The sequence below is a fragment of the Papio anubis genome, chromosome 15 (genome assembly GCF_008728515.1).
Source record: "Papio anubis isolate 15944 chromosome 15, Panubis1.0, whole genome shotgun sequence".
NCBI classification, from domain to species: Eukaryota; Metazoa; Chordata; class Mammalia; order Primates; family Cercopithecidae; genus Papio; species Papio anubis.
The window spans coordinates 39095820-39118409 of NC_044990.1; the positions used below are offsets into that span (position 1 = coordinate 39095820).

The window sequence follows — 22590 nt, forward strand, 5'->3', positions numbered from 1 at the left end:
CAACATCCCTTTACTTCAAAGCTTATAATGAAATTGATTTTCAGTGCTTTTTCATTTCAACTTGCAAGCCCCATGAATAACTACTCTAAAATAATTTCAACTTAGAAATGTTCAGGAACTGGTGAGAAATTGATAGTGACTGTTTTATGCTTAGCTAAAAGATATTGAATAAAAATGTAAAGGAAGAACTTGCTGTGTTTAGATGAGAAGAACTATATGATAAGGAGGCAAGAAGCCAGAAATAACTTTCCATGATAAAGAGAGTAATTTAAAACTTTCTTTAATTTTTAGTAGGACTGAATCCTCAAACAAATGACGTTTCACTGCCTGGAGAATTGGCAGAGGCTGTAAATCAGATTCTAATGCATTTGTTCCTGCAATGCCATCCATTGATTATGGGCATCTGATGCTAAACATTTTGATGAGTTTTATTTTTTTAATTCAGCAAATCATCTAGATATTTGGAAACTCTGGGATGAGAGACACACATTTTTTACTTTGCATTCATGTAGATATAATTTTGCTGATATTTATTTTGAAGGACTCTGTGGATCCATATTTTATGTGTCCTCAAGTTTATACAATTTGGGAGGGGTGGCACTTCTTTAAGAAATAGAATACAAAATTATGCACAAATATTTGGCAAGAAAGTGAGTATTTACTTAGAAATATAGTGAAAAGCACAAGAAATTATAAATCTCAAAAAGCTAAAAAATACCACAAAGATCATAATATCCAGAAATTTAACAAAATGCTTTTAAATGATGGACTTTCTGATATGTCTCTATAAAAACTTTTTTCCTTACACTTTTTATCCTCAAACTCACTGATTGTCCCTTCATATGACAATAATTTCAGAATATAATTTTTTATCCAAGGAATAGAAAAATAATTCTGGCTTCTCTCTAGCATCGTTGATGTAAACTTGGTTCTCCTTTTGAAAGTTTAGAAAAGTTTTAGCTTCCAACTCCTTCTTGATAAGGTTGATGTACAATTTTAATGTTGTTGCTAAATTTGGGAAACCTCTGTAAAGTTTCTTTCATATATGAGCTGTAGGATTTCAGGGCATTTCAGGATCTTTTGATCTGATAGCAGATCAAAAAATTTGTAATTGAGGCCTTTGTGTTAAGATGTTCAGTGGTTCTGCACAGTGTGGTGTCAGAAGATTGCTGGAAATCATTCCTACACTGAAACAGCCAGCATTTAAAACTATGTAAGACTTTGGGAGGCTGAGGCGGGCAGATCACCTGAGGTCAGGAATTCAAGACCAGCCTGGCCAACATGGTGAAATGCCGTCTATACTAAAAGTACAAAAATTAGCTGGGCATGGTGGTGGGTGCCTCTAATCCCAGCTACTCAGGAGGCTGAGGCAGGAGAATTGCTTGAACCTGGGAGGCGAAGGTTGTAGTGAGCCAAGATTGGGCCACTGCACTCCAGCCTGGGTGAAAAGAGCAAGACTCTGTCTCAAAAAGACACAAAACAAAACAAAACAAAACAAAACAAACTATGTAAGAAAAGTACCACTGACTTTCTTCACAGAATTGGAAAAAACTAAACTTCATATGGAACCAAAAAAAGAGCCCATATAGCCAAGGCAATCCTGGGCAAGAAGCAAAAACCTGGAGGCATCACACTAACTGACTTCAAACTATACTACAAGGCTATAGTAACCAAAACAGCATGGTACTGGTACCAAAACAGATATATAGACTGATGGAACAGAACAGAGGCCTCAGAAATAACACCACACATCTACAACCATCTGATCTTTGACAGACCTGACACAAACAAGCAATGGGGAAAAGATTCTCTATTTAATAAATGATGTTGGGAAAACTGGCTAGCCATTTGCAGACAACTGAAACTGGACCGCTTCCTTACAACTTATACAAAAATCAACTCAAGACGGACCAAAGACTTAAATGTAAGAATAAAAATCCTAGAAGAAAACCTGAGCGATACCATTCAGGATGTAGGCATGGGCAAAGACATCATGTCTAAAACACCAAAAACAATGGCAACAAAAGCCAAAATTGACAAATGAGATCTAATTAAACTGAAGAACTTCTGCACAGCAAAAGAAATTATTATCAGAGTGAACAGGCAACCTACAGAATGGGAGAAAATTTTTGCAATCTATCCATCTGACAAAGGGCTAATATCCAGAATCTACAAAGAACTTAAACAAATTTACAAGAAAAAAACAACCCCATCAAAAAATGGGCAAAGGATATGAACAGACACTTCTCAAAAGAAGACATTTATGCAGCCAACAGACATATGAAAAAATACTTATCATCACTGGTCATTAGAGAAATGCAAATCAAAACCACAATGAGATATCATCTCATGCCAGTTAGAATGGTGATCATCAAAAAGTCAGGAAACAACAGATGCTGGAGAAGATGTGGAGAAATAGGAATGCTTTTACACTGTTGGTGGGAGTGTAAATTAGTTCAACCATTGTGGAAGACTGTGTGGCGATTCCTCAAGGATCTAGAACTAGAAATACCATTCGATCCCGCAATCCCATTATGACTGGTTATATACCCAAAGGATTATAAATCATTCTACTATAAAGACACATGCACACGTATGTTTATTGTGGTACTATTCACAATAGCAAATACTTGGAACCAACCCAAATGTCCATCAATAATAGACTGGATAAAAAAATTGTGGCACACATGTACCATGGAATACTATGCAGCCATAAAAAAGGATGAGTTCATGTCCTTTACAGGGACATGCATGAAGCTGGAAACCATCATTGTCAGCAAAGTATCACAAGAACAGAAAAGCAAACACTGTATGTTCTCACTCATAAGTGGCAATTGAACAATAAGAACACATGGACACAGGGAGGGGAACATCACACAGCAGAGCCTGTTGTGGGGTGAGGGGCTAGGGGAGGGATAACATTAGGAGAAATACCTAATCTAGGTGACAGGTTGATGGGTACAGCAAACCACCATGGCATGTGTATACCTATGTAACAAAACTGCACATTTTGCACATGTACCCCAGAACTTAAAGTATAATAGTCATAAAAGAAGAATAATCCCTAGGCATTTGCAGAAATGCCTTTAATTAAAAAGATGTTTTAATATTTATCTTCAAATTATGACTCTTCAATATGTCTGACCTAAACAACATGCATATATAGCAATGTGCCCCCACTTTGAAAATTAATGTATTTTCTGTAACAATGCACATTTTCTTTATTTTGTAAGTTTTTCTGTTGGTGATGAAGAACAATAAAGGGGGGGTGCTATAAAACATCAAAAAATGAAAAAAAAGAAAAGCACTTACAAACCACATAAATACATGCCACCAAACCCAAACTAAATGTAACCCATCACAGTTCCCCTTAGGCAAACCTGGAAAATGCCTGCAACGATGACAATGCAGAGTAGAAAGAGACAGTGACTTTAGCTAAGTGAGTCAAGTATCCTTCTTTTGCAAATTTTATAAAACAGGCACAGTGAACATGCCTCTGTCTTGAGGAAAAAAAGAATATGAAGCCAGAGGACTAGATTCAGCATTTTGCTTAATTTTATTATTCACCGAGAAGTACCCTCTGAACTCTGACTGAGTGCTGGTCTAGCCCCAGCCCAGCAAATCAAGAGCAATTGTCCCCTGAATGTTTGTGTCCCGTTAAGTGTCTAAATATTTTTCTTCAGATACAAATTTGGTGCCTAATTTCTTTCCTTCTTGTGTTGAACAAATTCTTCGCTTTCTTCTGTTCAAACTCTAGACTTTCTGAGACTACCAACTGAGATCTGGTCTTTACGATTCAGCCTTAAAAGTTTCCTGACCCTCATGTAATAGAGAGAAATCATTCCTTATGAATATAAGAATGAGAAGATGAAATAAGTTTTAAACATAAAGTACCATATTATTTAAGAAATGAGAAAAAGAAAATGTGGCATCTTTGTTCAATTGAAGGGCAAATATATTATTTTATTTTATACATTATTAGGGCCGGGCATGGTGGCTCACACCGTAATCCCAGAACTCTGGGAGGGCAAGGCGGGTGGATCACCTGAAGTCGGGAGTTTGAGACCAGCCTGCCCAGCACAGTGAAACTCTGTCTCTGCTAAAAATAGAATAAAATTAGCTGGGCATGGTGGCTCACGCTTGTAATCCCAGCTACTTGGGAGGCTGTGGCATGAGAATCCCTTGAACCCAGGAGGTAGAGATTGCAATGAGACGAGATGGTGCCACTGCACTCCAGCCTGGGTGACAGAGAGAGACTCTGTCTCAAAAAAAAAAAAAAAAAAAAAAAAAGAAAAAGAAAAAAAAAATATTGTTAAATGTAAGGAGAGCAGATAGATTAATTTATGTCTGGATTGCTATTTTCCTGTATCAGATGCTACTTAATCATGTTTAATGTAAGTAAAGCTTTGCCATGTTCAAAGTCCCATGCTCTTTCAAGAAAGAAATCAGTTTAACTTATGACTTAAAAAGAAGTCTCACTAGCATTGTTGGAATAATTTGGTGAAGTGGTAGTTTCCAGTACAACTTTTATTTGGAGGACACCGAAAGGTCAGCTTGTTCCAAAATATTTCTGTATGTCATGGCAAAAAGGGATATTTTAGTAGAGCATGCCCATCTCCTATTGTGATTATATAAATTATTTAATTACATGAGCTATTTATCATCTTGAGTTCTGTAGAGACAAAAAATCTGACAGGTCTGTGGGTCAATAAAATTGAATGAAACACAGCAGAGACAAGATCTCGATGGCAGTAGAATTTTTGATCATAAGATGACACAGTTGGGGTAATGTCACAGAAACCAGCTACTGTGGAAATCGCAATTTTCAATTTTATTTGGTAAACATAAAATATGCCAGTGTTTGTTTTATGTATTAATTTTCTGGAGTTTTTGAAAAGTTTCAGATAGGGAATAAAATAATCAGTATTCTAGCTTTCCAAATGTTATTTGATTTCTTTTTGAAATGGTAGCATTCCATGTAATTAAAGAAGTAGATTGTGGTTAAGGGAATCAGATGAAGCATGCATATTAAATATACAACTTCTATAATCTCGTGTAAATTTTTTCTCTTCAATTTCAAATACACCGGGGAAGTGCTTGAAATGGTTGTAAGAGAGAAAATCCAATTCGAACAGGCTGAATAATGCATTGGCCTACACAACCTAATTTCTTCAGGTATGGCTTGATTCAAGGGCTAAAATACATCAAGTTATCTTTTTCAGCCATGCTCTCCACTGTGGGGCATCATTTTAAGGCCTCAAGCAGTGGATTCTTGTATCTCCAGGCTTGTATCATCCAAGATTTAAACCTATGTAAAAAGGGAACATGTCTCTTACTGGTAACTCCAGCAGAATCTTAGATGCTATTTTTACAGGACCAACTAGGGTCACATTCCTATTCCAAATCAAATCATTCCTAGGGGAAAGTAGTAGTCTGACTGGCCAGGCCTGAGTCACATGCTTCATCCCTGGAACAAGACATGAAATTGTACCTGAACCACATGGATGCAAGAGTTGCAAAGAAATGGGAACCCAAAAGAAATTCAAATACAACACTGCTAGCAAAAGCAGAGTAATGACTTAAGAAAATAATTTGGAACCTACCCTTTGATTAACTTAACATCACTACACATCTTTCTTCATGTATATAAGCTTCCAAACATGTCTTAATTTGTCACGTAATGACACACCTTCATGTGTACTCGTGCCTTCCCGCAAGGGAGACAACTCAGCATTTGGTACAATTACTGCATCTAACTCTAAATCTACAATATCTGGGTTATGTATGTGTATCAGTTCATTCTTACACTGCTATAAAGAAATACCTGAGACTGGGTAATTTGTAAAGAAAAGAGGTTTAATTGGCTCACGGTTCTGCAGACTGTACAGGAAGCATGGCAGCATCTGCTTCTAGGGAGGCCTCAGGGAACTTACAATCATGGGAAGGCAAAGGGGAAGCAGGCTCATCTTATGTGGCCAGAGCAGGAAGAAGAGAGTGGGGGGAGGTGCTACACACTTTTAAACAACCAGATCTCACAAAAACTCACTCACTGTCACAGAAACAGCACCAGAGGGGAAACCTTCCCCCATGATCCAATCACCTCTCACCAGGCCCCATGTACAACACTGGGGATCACAATTTAACATGAGATTTGGGCAGGGACACAGATCCAAACCATATCAGCATGTTTAGGTCTTAATATAATTCTCATGGTCTAAGAATTTAATAGATAAATGATAAATCTAATCACTCCCAATAGACTCAAAATGCAATTGTAGATAGAAATAGGCTAATATCAACTTAGAACTCTTTTAGAGAGGAGGATAGAATGGGAAACAACTTTAAGTAGTAACTGACTCAATAGTATATATCATGTCCTGCAGATAAGGAACTTTTTGACTGGGCAGTAAAAGACAATTTTGGGGCAGTGAATTTAGCTGCGTCGTTTCTTCCCTCTGGAAAGCTCTCCCAAGTCTGGTATCCTCCATAGATAGTGAATAATAGGAAGGAAGCTCCTTGTGGTGGATGTACATCTTTACACTCCACTTCCTGGTACAGAGGAGACAGGAGTGTGAGAGCCAATTGTATACATCCCTTCCCAACTCTGTATCCAGTGACACACTTTGATAGCTTGAAATGGCCATGAAGGGAGTATTTATACCATAGAAATCAGCAACTATGAATCAAATGCTCCCCATAGCCAGTTTTACCATTCTACCAGGACATCACTGAGAGGAAGTGATGGGATTACTTACGACTTAGGGGTTTAGTAATTATCAACTTTTGTTTATTAATCTTGGAATTTCTTTGGCAGTGCAGTTTTTAAAAGAATTTAGTTAGCTTTGAGTCTGTAAATTCCATGGGTTAATCACCAAATCTGTTGATCTAAAGTTAGAGTCTTTCAACATAGAATCTGGGCAGGGGATTTGTACTTCTTAGCAACTACCTTCAGTTCCTTCTTTATTTGCCTAGACCTCAGTTTCAGGACCTTTATCTTGGCCTTTGTCTCCCAGCACAGTGAACATATGGTCTGCCAGTGAAGAGGCAATGGCTAATCGACTTTTGGCCCCCAAGCTGCAAGCCCAGTGAACATTTGCAATTAAAATAATTATCCCCTTTTGCAGGAAGAGAATTTATAACAAGTGATGCTAGGTAGGAGCCTGACCATCAGACTTCTTTTAAGTGCCAGTTTCATCTCATGCTAGGTTTCCCACCTCCTGCTTTGTTTATATTTCTCTAGTTTAGTGCAGATAGTTTTATTTTTATAATATTGCAAACCTTCAGATCACTGAACCCTCAGCCATCTTGGATTATAGGGCATTGACAATGTCTTTCTGAGAATATTTTAAAAATCTTTCAAATGGGTCAATTTCTATGAAGTTGTCTTTCTTGTAGGAGGAAAATCAAGAGACTATGGTATCTTGCAAGCCAAGTGAAGAATATGTATCAGAGTGGAAGAAATGCTTAACTGTGTCCATTGTCAAGACTGATTGGCCACAAAAGGGTAAAGAAAGACTGAGTACTGGATTTGGCAATCTGCAGACCTATGATGACCTTGAGCAGTTTCAAAGGAGTAATGGGGACAGAGTGAGATGGGTTTAACTGAAAATGGAGGAGAGAAATTGGAGAAAGTAAGTAAGTTTTGACAAGGTTTTGGTGTGAAGAACAGCTTCCAATATTATTTCTACCCTGATAAGCTTTTGACTGCACGTCCCTCAATATACTTCTTTCAACGAGAAGGATATTTTTCTACTGGCTCTGTCACATTCCTGTAACTACTCTAATGAGCCTAACTTATTACCATCTTATGGAATCTATAGGTATTACAAAAATGAGTGTTTTTTTTTTTTAAACCCTTTAATCTTTTTGCGGTTAGTCAATAGTATAACAAGGGTCACAGTTAGGATATTTGTTGAGAATTTATGACAGCTAATATATGTAGTGACTTGAATTACTCAGGATCCCTGAGTTCTTTTTAAATGATCAAGAAACAGCTTCATATGTATAATTTTAGATTTTTTCATTAATAAAATGAAGATTAAAAAAATACAGATACAATGCTGCAACATAAATAAAAATTAGACTTAAAAAGTAGTTTGAGGTATAATGAACAAAACTATACACATTCCAGGCATTATTAATCTATTTACATTTTTATCCACTACATTTAATTCCACTTATTAATACTTCCTGGGAAATCTCATTTTACTCTGTTAAAGTTAGAATAATCAATTTTAAAGCTATCATCTGCTGGAAGGTCTAAATTTGAGAATGAATGAATTTACGCAGGCTTTTCTAAGAGCCTTGAATTTTAAAAAGCCTTACAGTTTATATATAATAAGGATCAAACCTCTCCCCTACTGCTCATTTGTAGATAGAATGTGCATTTGGAGGTAATACTATACTGGCTATTTGCTTGACATTTCTGAACACAGCTTAAGTACAGGAAGTAATGAAGAGCAGTGATAATGGAAGGAAATGCTGAACAGTATTATCATTCAGCTCAGTTCCTACCTTCTGCCTCCCACATGCTGTTTTTCAGCAGTAGGGACTGTCTTTGGCAGGGTATTTATTTTTTGTTTTTTTTTTTGCATTTTCATGTGGGGAGGAGGAAAATATCTCCAGTCCTTAGAAGACAAAGAGGTTGGCATGTTTGGGAGAGACAGGATTCATTTTTGTTGTGTTTCAGGAACATACGCCAGTCCCCTGACTTCTGACTTCACTCCCTACAGGCACTTGTCCTTCATTCAGCCACTGTCCTGTATTCAGGACTATGGCTTCAGGAAATTGGCAGCTGATTATTATTACTGTCCAGGGCTATAAATAAGGTTAATCTATAGCCAATCCGTTATCCAGACTAAATTTTTCCTTGTAGCCTAGTTTGAAACTGCAAAATGTTTCAAGTTCCTTGTCCTGTATCAGGAGACAAGTCTGATTCTACAGAGTTCCTTTGCCCTATGTGAGCCTGCAGATACATATTTTGGAATATGTGTGTGTGTATATATATAAAAATATGTTTAAGAAAACAGAAAGAAAACTATTTTGCCGTGATTCCTATTTCTGCCATTAATCACCATCTCTAAAGATATTAAGTAATATATTTTGAATCTTTTATATATAATAAAATAGTATTGGTTAGAATAGTAATAATGGGTCCATTTTCACATATAAATGTAAACATATTAATTTAAATGCATTCAATTAATTTAAATACACTTCATATTAACAGAGAAAAATTATGGGGGAATACATTTAGTGTAATTGATAACTATTATGATGATGGTGGTGATCATTTTGTAGTTTTGAGGATGTCCTGGGACAGATAAAGGTATTGACTCAAATGATGCCTCTAGGGACTTTTTTCATCGCTTCTTACGATGCATTGGTGATTTGTTTGGTAACATTTGAATATGTAAATGAAAAATTACATGAAGTTCTTTTAATCTAGAAAGGATGAATGCCATCACTACACTAATTTCAGTCTGATCTAACCTGGCATAAACATTTCAAGTTACCTAGATAATGACACACATTTATCACATTCAGTGATCAGTGTTTATTGAGTACTTGCTGTGTAACGGACAGTGTATGTGTATTTTATCTCATTTAATCCTCAAAGCAATCCTACCAAGACGGTCCATGAACAGATAATGAGGGTTTAGAGAAGTTAAGTAGCTCTTCTGGTATCACACTGTCAATAAAAGGTGGGGCCAAAATTCAAAACTGCGTGTCAAACTTTCAAGCTCTGTGACCAGGCGGAGTAGTAAAAGGATGAAAAAATGGTTGCTGACGTTAAGCACCTCACACCTCAGAACTGAATGCATAAATACATAAATGATATCAATGTGGTACAGCGAGAGCTGTAGAAAATGGATATACAAAATGGCATGTGACCATAGAAGTGGCAGGCAGCAATTGCATCTGGGTAAATCAGGTAAGGGTTCGCAGAAGTGATAGCTGAGGCACAAATGAGAAGAGCAGCATTCAAGACTAAGGGCACAATCAGTAAAAAGCCACCAAAGAGGAAAAGGCATTAGCACATTATGGAAATCATGCAAAGTTTGATATTGGGATAGAGGTGGTTGTGGCAGGAACATTGGAATTAAATACTGCGATGCTCTGAATTTACTCTATTGAATAACTGAATATTAAAATAGTCTGCGAGGATTGGAGAGCATAAGTTAGAGGTTAAGTGACTAAGACAGGACTTATGACTTACTGAGTTTTTAGCTAGGTCTATTTCTCTAGTTATTTTAATTACTTTATCAGCATCCTTCAGAACACATCCTTTCTGTGGATTTTTTTTTGTTTTAGGTCAACAATTCCATGTGCATTTCAGCTAATGCCTCATTATTATGCGAACTGTATTTTCTTTGTTGAAACTCTATATTACAGTGTGTTACTATATATGGCAGGGTATGATTTGGCCTTGCCGAACTTTGGGCCATTACCAGTGGCTTCAGATTGAACAGGGTTATTTTGAGGTCATTCACTGATGCTATAAAGGATTGAATTATTTATGACTTTAATATTCACCAGTGTTTCTAGCTCAAGATCCAATATACCGCTGAATATTATCTGTCAACAAAATGCTGCATCTGTTCCATTTGTTGATGACTGATAAAACAAAGCAGTTGAATTCTGCTTTGAACTAAATATGGGTAGAATTTTCACCCCAAGCATTTCAATAAAATAATATTTATAATTAATATGTCTGATACTAATTGGCACCAATCATAATGCATAAAAGTAAACATATATATCACTATAATATATTGCTTTATTACTATATTTAGTATATTTAGTATTTTTACTTTTGCAAAAGACAGACTGGTTGGGGGAAATAGGCATCTTGCTCAAATACTAGCCATAAAACAGCTATATTTCTGTAACAAAAGTCTGGTATAAACAATTATTTTTTAAGAATTAAAAAAGCAAACACCTCTATCTCATTTGACCACATTTTCCTTATATTTATTACCTTCAGCAAAGTAAGAAAGATAGATATTAGTTAATATGATGGAAGAGGTAGAAGAAATATTTTAGAGTAGGGACTGATATTCCCTCTTTTTTAAAGGCATCTGAAAAATAAATATATGGATAATTTTATAGAATTAAACCTTAGAGATGGGAGGCAGTTTAGAGTTCAATTTTAATCATTTTGAAAACAGGTTTTTAAAAATTGTCATTGTCAAAACATTTCTCTGTAAGCATCAACCCTGAAGTGGGTCTTCATTACCTCATGGTAGTTTTTCCTCTGTACTAACCAGACAGTGCCGGGCATTTCTGGGAGCAGCGCTAGGAAATTTTCCCAAGGGACAATGATATATTTGGGAGTTGCATTACTGACCAAAAACATGGCATATAATAAATCAAGATATGTCTAATAACACAGCATAAAAGCAAATGTTGAGGCATAGCGCCGGCTAAGGGAAATGATGCAAACAAAGGTCCAGCAAGAGAGCCTGGCATATGGGAACCAAACCAAACGTGTTTCTCATATCCCAGACTAACGTTATTTTGGCTGCCTAACAAATTATCCCAAAACTTAATGGCTTTAAATAGTAATAATCACTTATTCTCTTTCACGGTTCCTGTGGGCCAGGAAATCAGACAGGGCACACAGACTCAGCTTTCCTCTGCTCCACGACATCTGAAGCCTCAGCTGGAATATGCAAAGGCTGATGGCTGCATCATGTGAAGGCTCCTTCATGCACACGTCTGGCAGGTGATGGTGATTTTTGATTGGGGACCTAACTAGGCTGCTGGCTGAAACACCTACAGGCAGCCTCTCTGTGTCACCTGAGATTCCTTACAACATAGTGGTTGGAGTCTAAGGACAAGCATCAAGATAGCTTAATAGATGATAGATAAGAGAGAGAGAGAGAGAAAGACAGACAGACACACTACACAGGAGTTGTTTTGCCTTTTATGATCTAGCCTCAGAAATCAAGCAGCCTTACATCTGCCGCATTCTTATGGTCAAGGAAATTACAAAGATCCAAAAGGAGGAAATAGAAGTTCCCCCTTGCACTGGAGGAATGCAGATGCCACACTGTAAGAAGGGCATGGGAGGAGATATATATGGGTGCAACCATCTTCAGAAAATGCAATTTGCTAACCTATCAATAATATGAAATAATAAAGTTACACTCTTATTATTTAAAATCATAGAAAGTAGAAGGGTCTAGAGGATTTTTATTATTCACCTCTTCAAGCAATTTAACCCCCTGAATGAAAAATAGAGTCTAAGAGAAATAGATTATCTGAGTGGAACCATTCACCTGCTTATTTCAGTGTCAAGAGTTAAACCCGGGTTTGCTGAATCTCAATTTTATAGTGATTTACCTTATAAATATCCTATAAAATGTGTCTGAGTTTGTTCATTGATTTTAAAAGTGGCTTAATGTATTTTAAACTATCCATTTGCATAAAAAACACAATCCTTATATGAGAAATCTGAATTATTAAAACTAATATTAGAGGAGGATACTCCCTAGTTTGGATTTTTAAAGATGTAGGTGTGATCCACAACTATCTGATCTTCAACAAGGTTGACAAAAACAAACAATGGGGAAAGGACTCCCTATTCTGTAAGTGGTACTGGGATAACTAGTTAGCCATATGCAGAAGAATAAAACTGGACCCTTATCTCTCACCACGTACAAAAATTAACTCGAGATGGTTTAAATATTTAAATGTAAGACCTCAAACTATAAAAATCCTAGAAGAAAACCTAGGAAATACCCTTCTCATGACTGGCCTTGGCAAATAAATTTTTGGTTAACATTCCAAAAGCATTTGCAACAAAAACAAAAATTGACAAGTGGAACCTAATTGAACTAAAAAGCTTCTGCACAGCAAAGGAAGCTATCAACAGAGTAAACAGATAACCTACAGAATGGGAGAAAATATTCACAAAGTATGCATCTGATGAAAGTGTAACTTAAAGGAACTTAAATCAACAAGCAAAAACAACCTTATTAAAAAATACACAAAGGAGGACCCGGTGTGGTGGCTCACGCCTGTAATCCCAGCACTTTGGGAGGCCGAGGTGGGCGGATCACGAGGTCAGGAGATTGAGACCATCCTGGCTAACACGGTGAAACCCCGTCTTTACTAAAAATACAAAAAAATTAGCTGGGCATGGTGGCAGGCGCCTGTAGTCCTAGCTACTCGGGAGGCTGAGGCAGGAGAATGGCTTGATCCTGGGAGCTGGAGCTTGCAGTGAGCTGAGATTGTGCCACTGCACTCCAGTCTGTGCGACAGAGCAAGACTCAGTCTCAAAAAATAAATAAATAAATAAACAAAGGATATGAACAGACACTTCTCAAAAGAAGACACACAAGTGACCAAGAAACATACAAAAAAATGCTCAACATCACTAATCGTCAGAGAAATGCAAATCAAAACCACAATAAGATACCATCTCGCACCAATCAGAATGGCTATTATTTAAAAGTCAAAAACAACAGATGTTGATGAGGTTGAAAGAAAAGGAAATGCTTATTCACTGTTGGTAGAAATGTAAATTAGTTCATTTTACTAATGAAATGTACACAGTTTGGAGATCTCTCAAAGAACTTAAAATATATTTACCATTTGGCCCAGCAATTCCATTACTGGGTATTTACCCAAAGGAAAATAGATTATTATACCAAAAAGGCACATGTACTTATATGTTCGGCACTATTCACAATAGCAAAGACATGGAATCAACCTAGGTGCCCATCAATGGTGGACTGGGTAAAGAAAATGTGGTACATATACACCATGGAATACTAACTACATAGCCATAAACAAGAATGAAATAAACAAGAATGAAATAATGTCTTTATTATTAATGCAGGAAGAGAAAACCAAATACCACAGGTTCTTACTTGTAAGTGGGAGCTAAACATTGAGCACACACGGGCATAAATATGGCAACAACAGACACTGTGGATTACTGGAGAAGGGAGGTGGGGAGGTGGGTATGGGTTGAAAAACTACCTATTGGGTACCATGCTCACTACCTAGGTGCAATATACAAAGGTAACAAACCTGCCCATGTACCCCTTGTATCTAAAATAAAAGTTGAAATTTAAAATAAATAAATTAAAAATCCAGACAACTTGAAAAAAAAAATGTAGGTGTGTCTGATAAACAGCCTAGCTTGTGATCTCCCTGACATCTACTTGTATGAGCTGGATGTATGGGTCAGTTTCAGCAAGACTGAGGAGTGGAGAGGACAGTGTAGTGTCTGTTCCTCAACCCTTTTCCATGCAGTTTCTTATTTGGGTTGTAGGGCTGAAGCAAAAGCTGTTCCAAAAGGAACTTGTGAGACCACAGAGTAAGCTGAGCTGCCCTGGGTCCCAGGTGACTCAAATGCAGCTGGGATTTGGAGAGGGGCAGTCCTCATTCCATGCACAGAAACAGGAGAGAACACAATGCCGCATGACATATTGAGATTGTGCAGGTTTGGGGTCAGTAACAGACAATCTTCTATGCAGAGAAACAGCATTTTCAAAGAAGTCACTGCAGCATGATAATATCCAGTTACTTCTCTTTCTCTCTCTCTCTCTTATTTTTATTTTTTTGAGACAGGGTCTCACTCTGTTGCCCAGGCTGTAGTACAATGGTGGGATCACAGATTACTGCAGCCTTGACCTCTTGGGCTCAAGCAATCCTTCTATCTCAGCCCCCAGAGTAGCTGAGACTACAGGCATGCACCACGGCTGGCTAATTTTTGTACTTTTTGTAGAGATAGGGTTCTGCCATGTTGCTCAGGCTGATCTTGAACTCCTGGACTTAAGTGATCCACCCACCTCGGCCTTCCAAAGTGTTGGGATTACAGGCGTGAGTCACTGTGCCTGGCCCAGTTACTTTTCTCTAGTGGGTTTTGAACAGTGGATAGAAGCAAGGGGTCGCAACAGAAGACAGTGGAGGACTGTTACTGTCCATGTTTACACAGCCCCTGAGGAATCCTTGCAAAACTATGATGAATTATTGTCTGAGAGAGCAGGGGTTAGGGGGATGATATTTAAATCCTGTAGTTGTGTTGTGAAGAGTGACAATAAAATTGAGTGTAAATGCTTATGTAGCCTCAGTTGAACTTGCGGACAGATACAGTCTGTGAATATTTGTATCGCACTAATAACTTATAGTTAACATTTAATTAGCAATGATTTTATTTGACTTAGAGTTCTGAAGGGTATTTGAAGGAATCATTCGGGTAACTTTTGTCCAAAAATACCCGAACTGTTACCTTTTCCTCCTTTCATTCTGAGAAGAGGTGAGGCATTATGAAATTACCCAATTTATCACCCTTCAGAAGAACATTTACTGAAGAATCTATTTGAAATCATTCTTATAGGTTTTTTTTTTGTTGTTGTAATTTAGAGATCCTCAGCCTCTGTAATCTGGATGTCTTGTTTACTGTCTCAGTCTTCGCTGTTCCCAGAATCCTAATTTTCCCTAAGTTCCAAGTCTCCTCATGCCACCTAAAATCCAGGGTGGTTTGGAAATGTACAAAAATCACAAAAGCGCTGTTGGGATGCTTTATGGAAGTGGAGACAGGGTTGAGTAGGTGGTTGGAGGTGGATAATGTGTTATCCAAAGTTTAGGCTCAAACCCCAGCTCTGCCACTGATCAACTATGCATGCAAATTTGGGCCTTAGTTTCCTGATCTGCAAAATGAGGATTTTAGACACACACACACACACACACACACACACACACCCCTATCTCTAATAGCTTTGCTAAGATTAAATGATCTAATACATAAAAAAGTGTGGCTCTCATTGCAGGAACTTTCCTTATTTAGGTCATAGAAGAGATATGCGCCAAGTTTTTTCAAAAAGTGCTAACTGGATAAAGCGATCTCCACCCAACACCTCCCTTAATCCCTGCTTACATGATACTCCTCTACATGAGCTGATTTGTTTCTAAAGATCGTTCTCAAGAAGTGGAGGATAGATGTTAATTGGACAGTTTTGAATGTGCAGAAAGGTTTTTTTTAAAAAACAAGCTTTGAAAAGTAATAATAGCATTTATTTATTACTGAAACATTTTAGGCGTAAAAGTGAATGTAAAGCTGCTTTATTTCCTCTGTGCTTAGAAAATTTGCCCTAAGTCCTTTATAGAAAAAATGAGCAGAGGTGACTCCTTGCTGGTGATTCAGAGGTCTCATATTTTTAGCCCTAGAAAGTCAATGAAGAGAGTTGGACTGCGAGAGCAGGGTTTCAAAGCTCAGCTCTACTTTTTGGCCTACAAACATCCCATCGAAGCTCAGTATGACAGCTAGTGCTCTGACAGCTGGTGAACAGGGATTTTTAAAAAAGACTGAAAGAGAGAGAGAGAGAAAAATCTACCATGTGAGAGGGATAATCACCTGGAAGGTGTTACTTGGATCAGTGCTATAGTGAGTTATAGGAATGGAGGGTGGAAAATAAATAACTGATCTTTGGCACCAAGTCTATGATTAAGGATTTCACAGAAAGAAGGAAGATAGTTAAGATAGTGCAGTATTCCCTAAATTTTAATTATCCACAAGCCTCCCTTACAATTTTACCACATCCACACACTTCCTGTATTATTGTTTGCTTAATATAAGTTTTTGAATAGTCACTTTAAAAAATCTTATGTATATTTATTATTATTATTGTTATTTTAATTTAGATACAGGGTCTCACTCTGTCACTCAGACTGGAGTGCAGTGGCATGATCATAGTTTACTGTAGCTTTGAACTCCTGGGCTCAAGTGAGCCTCCTGCCTTAGCCTCCTGAATAGCTAGAACTACAGGCATACAACACATGCCTGACTCATTTTCAATTTTTTGAAAAGGCTGGTCTTGAACTTCTGGTCTCAAGTGATCCTTCTACCTCAGTCTCCCAAAATGCTAGGATTACAGATGTGAGCCGCTGCACCTGGCCTTGTGTGTATTTAAACAGAAAACTTTATTGGCTACTGTTAATGAAATGTCAGAATAATGTGTCATAAGTATAAAACATAAATATAATTATAAAATAATGGTATTAAATTATAGCTAGATATTGTGGTCTACAGAATATTCTGACCTTGAGGCCTGCTATCTTTTTGTTAAAAATGGAGTTTGGCAAGTGTTAAAGGGATGTTAACTCACTCCAAACTGACACCTTCTCTTTGAGGCTGTTGGACAAATAGAAAGGGAAATAGCTTTCTCATTATGGGATCGATCCAGCAATATTTATTGAGTCAATGTTATTTAATGTCATGTTACAAACACCTAGAACTGCTGTTTATCTCTACTTGTCCCACATTTTGGGAATAGTGTACTTGTTAAGAGGGTGGTATGAGTGTTGGACATACATGAATTTAAATCCCAGCTTTGTCACTTAACGACAAAGCTACCTTAAGAAGGTCATTTTACCGCTATCCTCTTTCTTCATTTTTAATTTAGAAAATATTTAGCACATTGAATAAATTTTGTTGCAATGATGATGTTAATAATGTGAATACTGATGTGCAGGATGGGCTGAGGAGGCTTGGCTGTATACATAAATTGCCCTTTTATTAAAGTTTTGTCTATAGGTTGTCAAGCAAATACATTTTAACTTAATTCAGCTTGTTTGTTTTAAAAATCCAGTCATATTATTTGTCCTCCTAGCATTCTAGTTCTCTTCCTCGAAATCTGAGTATGGCTTTTCTTTTTGTGGCTTCTTCTTCCTCCTACTGTTTACTGTGGTTGTTCCTTAGGCTGCATCTTTGAGCCTCTTCTCCATTTTTATACAACTCTCCAGAAGCCTATTCATTTTTAAAACTTTCACAACGTCTCATAAAGTGACTCCTAAAATCACTATCTCCAAATATGCCCTTACCTCTTTCCAGCCAAAATCTCTATTTGATAATAGCCATGTCTTGTCACTTTAGGTTCAGATTTAAAATCAGCACATTCATTTCATTCTCTGTTCCCTGTCGATGATCCTATCATATTTCCAGTTCCTTATGAATATAGGCGCTAAGTGCATGTGTTTTGGAGTCAGAATATTCTGGAGTCCTGTTTCTACCTTTTACCAATTTTAACAGAAATTATTCATCAGCAAGATGCCATTAAACATATGAGATAAAAACTTCCTCATACTTCAAGAGAAGTGGAGAGTGGCATAAATAGTCTGTAAAGAAATAGAGCTAACATATTTTTTAACCTTGAATTTCATTACTTTATTGACTACTCTACAGAAAAGTGTTAACATTAGTTGAAAAAAGGTGAATAATAAAGCGTATATATTTTTTCTTTTACGTAGTTTCTCGTGAAGTGTTCTAAAATTAATTCAAATTAGCTAGATAAGAGTCCTTTCAGTGTGCTGAAAAGTGGCTATGTACTAAAGACCCGGGATAAGTGACAGTGGTTGAGCTCTTCAGGAGATCTGAAGAGGGGACTGCATGTTAGGCCAAGTGTTTATGGTAAGCTTTAAAGAGAGTATATTATTTGTAGCATATTTAGAATACAGTAATTTTGAGTGTGAGAAATAAAGTCACCTGTCCAAACCCAAAGAATGGACTTACAGACCTGGAGAAGAGTGAAAGTGAGATTTTTAATGATAGTCTTGCAAGATTGGGTGTCTGATGAAGAGGCACACACAGCACAGTTTTAATAAGCAATTTATCCCCTAGTGCACAGGTCCTTCCCCCGGTTCCTCATAGGCTGAGTACTATGGAGTCACAATTTTCCTGGACATTGCCTATTGATTGTTGGGTAGGGGCTTTAGGTTTTTTTTGTTTTTTTTTGTTTTTTTTATCTTTTAAGTTTGTCTTGCTGCATTTTATTGCAGCCCACAATGCATTGCAATCTAGTTAGCTCAGAGGCTCTTCAAGTATTTGACTTATGACTTAAGTAACTGGGCAGGCTGATAAGAACAGACAAAACGAGCTATTTTGCAGGCTAGTAAACTTTTATCTTAAACTTCTTTAGTTCAGGTGAGGGCAACTAAGTAGGGGCGGGGAAGAGGGGAAGGGAGGCCGACAAGCAGGCATCAGCTATCCAAACAGGGGCCCAGTACATCCTGTTTCTTCTATAGTTTGTTGACCTAAGCCGACTTAAGGCGCTTTGTCTTGGAAATGGACCACTGCATATATTAGTCCCTTCATGAGGAAGGTGAGAAAATATGGGACATAACCTTGCAAATTTCATTAAGTATGAAAATTACATGTACAAAAAAGTTTACAAAGTTTTTTGGGGGGCCATTTTCCACTTTTCTTTAAAAAACAGACCTTCCTGTACACTGTATCATGCTGTAAACACAAAATAGATGTAGTCTTTGTCCTAAGTAGCTAAAATGGTCAGTTTAATGGTTTTAAGTAATATGGCAAAGTTTAGTGCTTGAAATGAATTAAATGAGATAACTAAAATATATACAGCTATATCTTGTGATATGAAAGCAAAAGAGGCCAATTCCTCTTGTATATACTTATGAAAAGTCACATGGTAAAACTGTTGGAAAATGACTGATTTTTATTGAAATCAAAGTGAATATGGGCAACTAAAATGTATCTAGAAGATACATTAAATTGTGATATTTCATTTTATAAGTGAGTGCAACTAGCATTCTTTTAAATTATAGGTTCTTCAGGTGATTTTAAATATAATAGGGCCCCCTGGCACTGGCTCATCTGTCATTCATAGGTTATTTTAGTATTCCGTAGGATGCAAATGGCTTACAGTCACAAGATGTAATTTGCCTCAGAGGGCCAGGCACTCTTACCATCTCACTTTTTATTGTAGCTTCTATTCTTACTTATCCATATTCTTTTACCCTTTTCAGTCTGAGAACCTTTTCCTTTACTGAAATGATAGAGGCGAAACAGAGGTGAATGGATTTTCAGTCTCTCTCTTCTGTTAATTTATACCACAGACTCCAGATAGATTTAATTCCTCGTTTTTGTTTTCTTGGACCTAACAATTTTTTTTTTTTTGCCACTCTTAGAGTTTCCCCCAACTTCAACTCATTATAGACTTTCTATTTTCTGTAAATCAATGATTTATATAATTAAAAATGGAAATTCATTTTATCTAGTCACCTATTACCATTTTTCATGGCACTAAATTACCTATACAGAATATAATTCCAATTTAAAATTTTGATGTGAAATTAGTGTAATCCACACTTCTTTTTATTTTGGAAAATTTCAAACCTAGAGAAAAAAAAACATAAACATTTGGACCCTTCTCCAACTGATTCACCCATTTTTAATATTTTGCCATATTTACCTCTTTTCTCTCTTTTTTCTCTTTCTTTCTTTTTTTTTTTTGGAGACGGAGTCCCGCTCTGTCGCCAGGCTGGAGTGCAGTGGCGCGATCTGGGCTCACTGCAACTTCCGCCTCCCAGGTTCAAGCAACTCTCCTGCCTCAGCCTCCTTTCTTTTTCTTACCTATATACATGTATCTATGTTTATATGTTTTATATATTTTACAAATGTTTTTCTCTGAATCATTTGCAAGTAACTTGTAGATCCAATTCTTCTTCATCCATAAATGTTTTGACATAAAATTCTCAATTGAAGGACAATAACATTATCACACTTAAGAAAACCATAATTCCATTATACTATCCAGTATCTAGTCCAGATTCAAATTTCTGCAACTGGCCACCAGTAATTATTTTTTCATTTACCTTTTAGATCCAGGATTGAATTTTGTTTTCATGTCTCTTGCATCTCTTAAATTTGAAATAATTCTTTTCTTTTCTTTTTTCTTTTTTTTTTTTTTTGAGATGAAGTCTCACTCTGTCGCCCAGGCTGGAGTGCAGTGGCGCAATCTCGGCTCACTGCCAGCTCCGCCTCCCGGGTTCACGCCATTCTCCTGCCTCAGCCTCCCGAGTAGCTGGGACTACAGGTGCCTGCCACCGCGCCCGACCTTATTTTTTTTTTAAAAGACTTATTTCTGGCCAGGTGCGGTGGCTCACGCCTGTAATCCCAGCACTTTGGGAGGCCGAGGCGGGTGGATCATGAGGTCGGATCACGAGGTCAGGAGATGGAGACCATCCTGACTAACACGGTGAAACCCAGTCTCGGCGACAGAGCGAAACACCCCTCTCAATTAAAAAAAAAAAAAAACCTTAAATTACATTTTAACAGTCTAGGCCAGAGGAGAATATGCCTCATTGTGGATTTATGTGCCTGCGTCTTCATGTTTAACTTGCTCAAATATCACCTATACGTCCTTTACATTTCTTCTTACATCTAGACCTTAGCATTACTGACATTCTGGGTCAGATCATTCTTTGGAGTTCAGGGATGTCCTGTGCTTTGTAGGATATTTAGCAGTATTCCTGCTGCATCCCATGAGATGCATAACAATACTCCTACCTCCTCAGATTGTGACAACCCAGAGATTGCTAAATGGGTTTGGGGATGTGGGGGTTAGTTTAGGATCCACTGTCCAGAAGCTTGGTTAAATTCAGGTTAAACAATTTTGGCAAGAATACTTCTTAAGTGATGTGTATGTCTAATTGCATTACATCAGTAGGCAGATTAGAGTGTCCCATTATTAGTGATTCTAGCTTTGATCTCTTAAGGCAGGGTTTTGTTTTGTTTTGTTTTTTTTCAAGATAAGGTACATTTTCCCTTCTGTAATAAGTTATGGCTTGATACTTTGAGACTATGTGAAGATCCTGTACTCCTAGTCTTTTACCCTGTGACTTTTAGTATCTTCTGATAAATTTTCCTGAAACAATTGTGGTCGACTTGGAAAACTGTGATTTTTCTAATTCTATCATTTGTTCTGCATTTACTATCTTGTATTTCGCTGAAAGAAAAGGTTTTGTCCTCCTTCCCTTTGATTTTTCGTCGCACTCCGAAGAAATTCAATGTGTTTCATCAATTATTGTCACCATTTTTTGGATGCTCATTTGTCCCACATTTCTCCAGTAAAAATCCCATTCTTGAAGGGAATTTAGTATTTTGTGGAGTATTTTATTATTGTAAGGACCATGCAGTGGTAAATCCTTACTGAATCACATGGCATGTGAGAACAAATGGCTTTATAACCAGTGAGCAATTCTGATGATTGGGACAACTTATCATTTTCATAGTTAACAGGTTACACTAACTGCAAAATGTAAATAATTGGTAAGAGAAAATTCTAACCACCAATAAAAATTATTGGCAATTTATTTTTGAGTCATCTACTTACATTTAAAAAGGCATATCTATTCCTGGTTCCTGGATATGATGGCCGATGACTATAAATTGAAATATACCTGTAGTATACTTATCACCTAAACACTACATACTACGGCACATTGTAGCGAACAGGATGGAGCTACTTCTGATCTAAAATTATCTAAACGATATGCCTGGGAGCAAATCTCAATAACATTCCATCTAAGGAAAGCATCGCGATTTTATAACTATGACTTTTGGGAAGACCAAACGGAATACCCCAGCTGAAATGAGAAAAATCTGTATTAAGGAATTTTAGCTCCACCCTGGGCAATTATCCCCTTCCTTCCGTAACTGTCAATTTCCTCCCCAATCCCAAGAGCGCCTCTGCCCAGTTCCGCAGTCTCTGCTCCAAGTCTCTTTTTGATGATGCCCTTAGAAGAAGCAGCGGCAAGCGGCGGAGATAGGGG

General features: G+C 37.2%; 1 protein-coding gene across 1 annotated transcript in view; it reads left to right on the forward strand.

Annotated features, from left to right (window-relative positions):
* Positions 1 to 22590, forward strand: part of TDRD3 (tudor domain containing 3) — a 244140-nt gene that overhangs the window by 22432 nt on the left and 199118 nt on the right. The window lies entirely within an intron of this gene.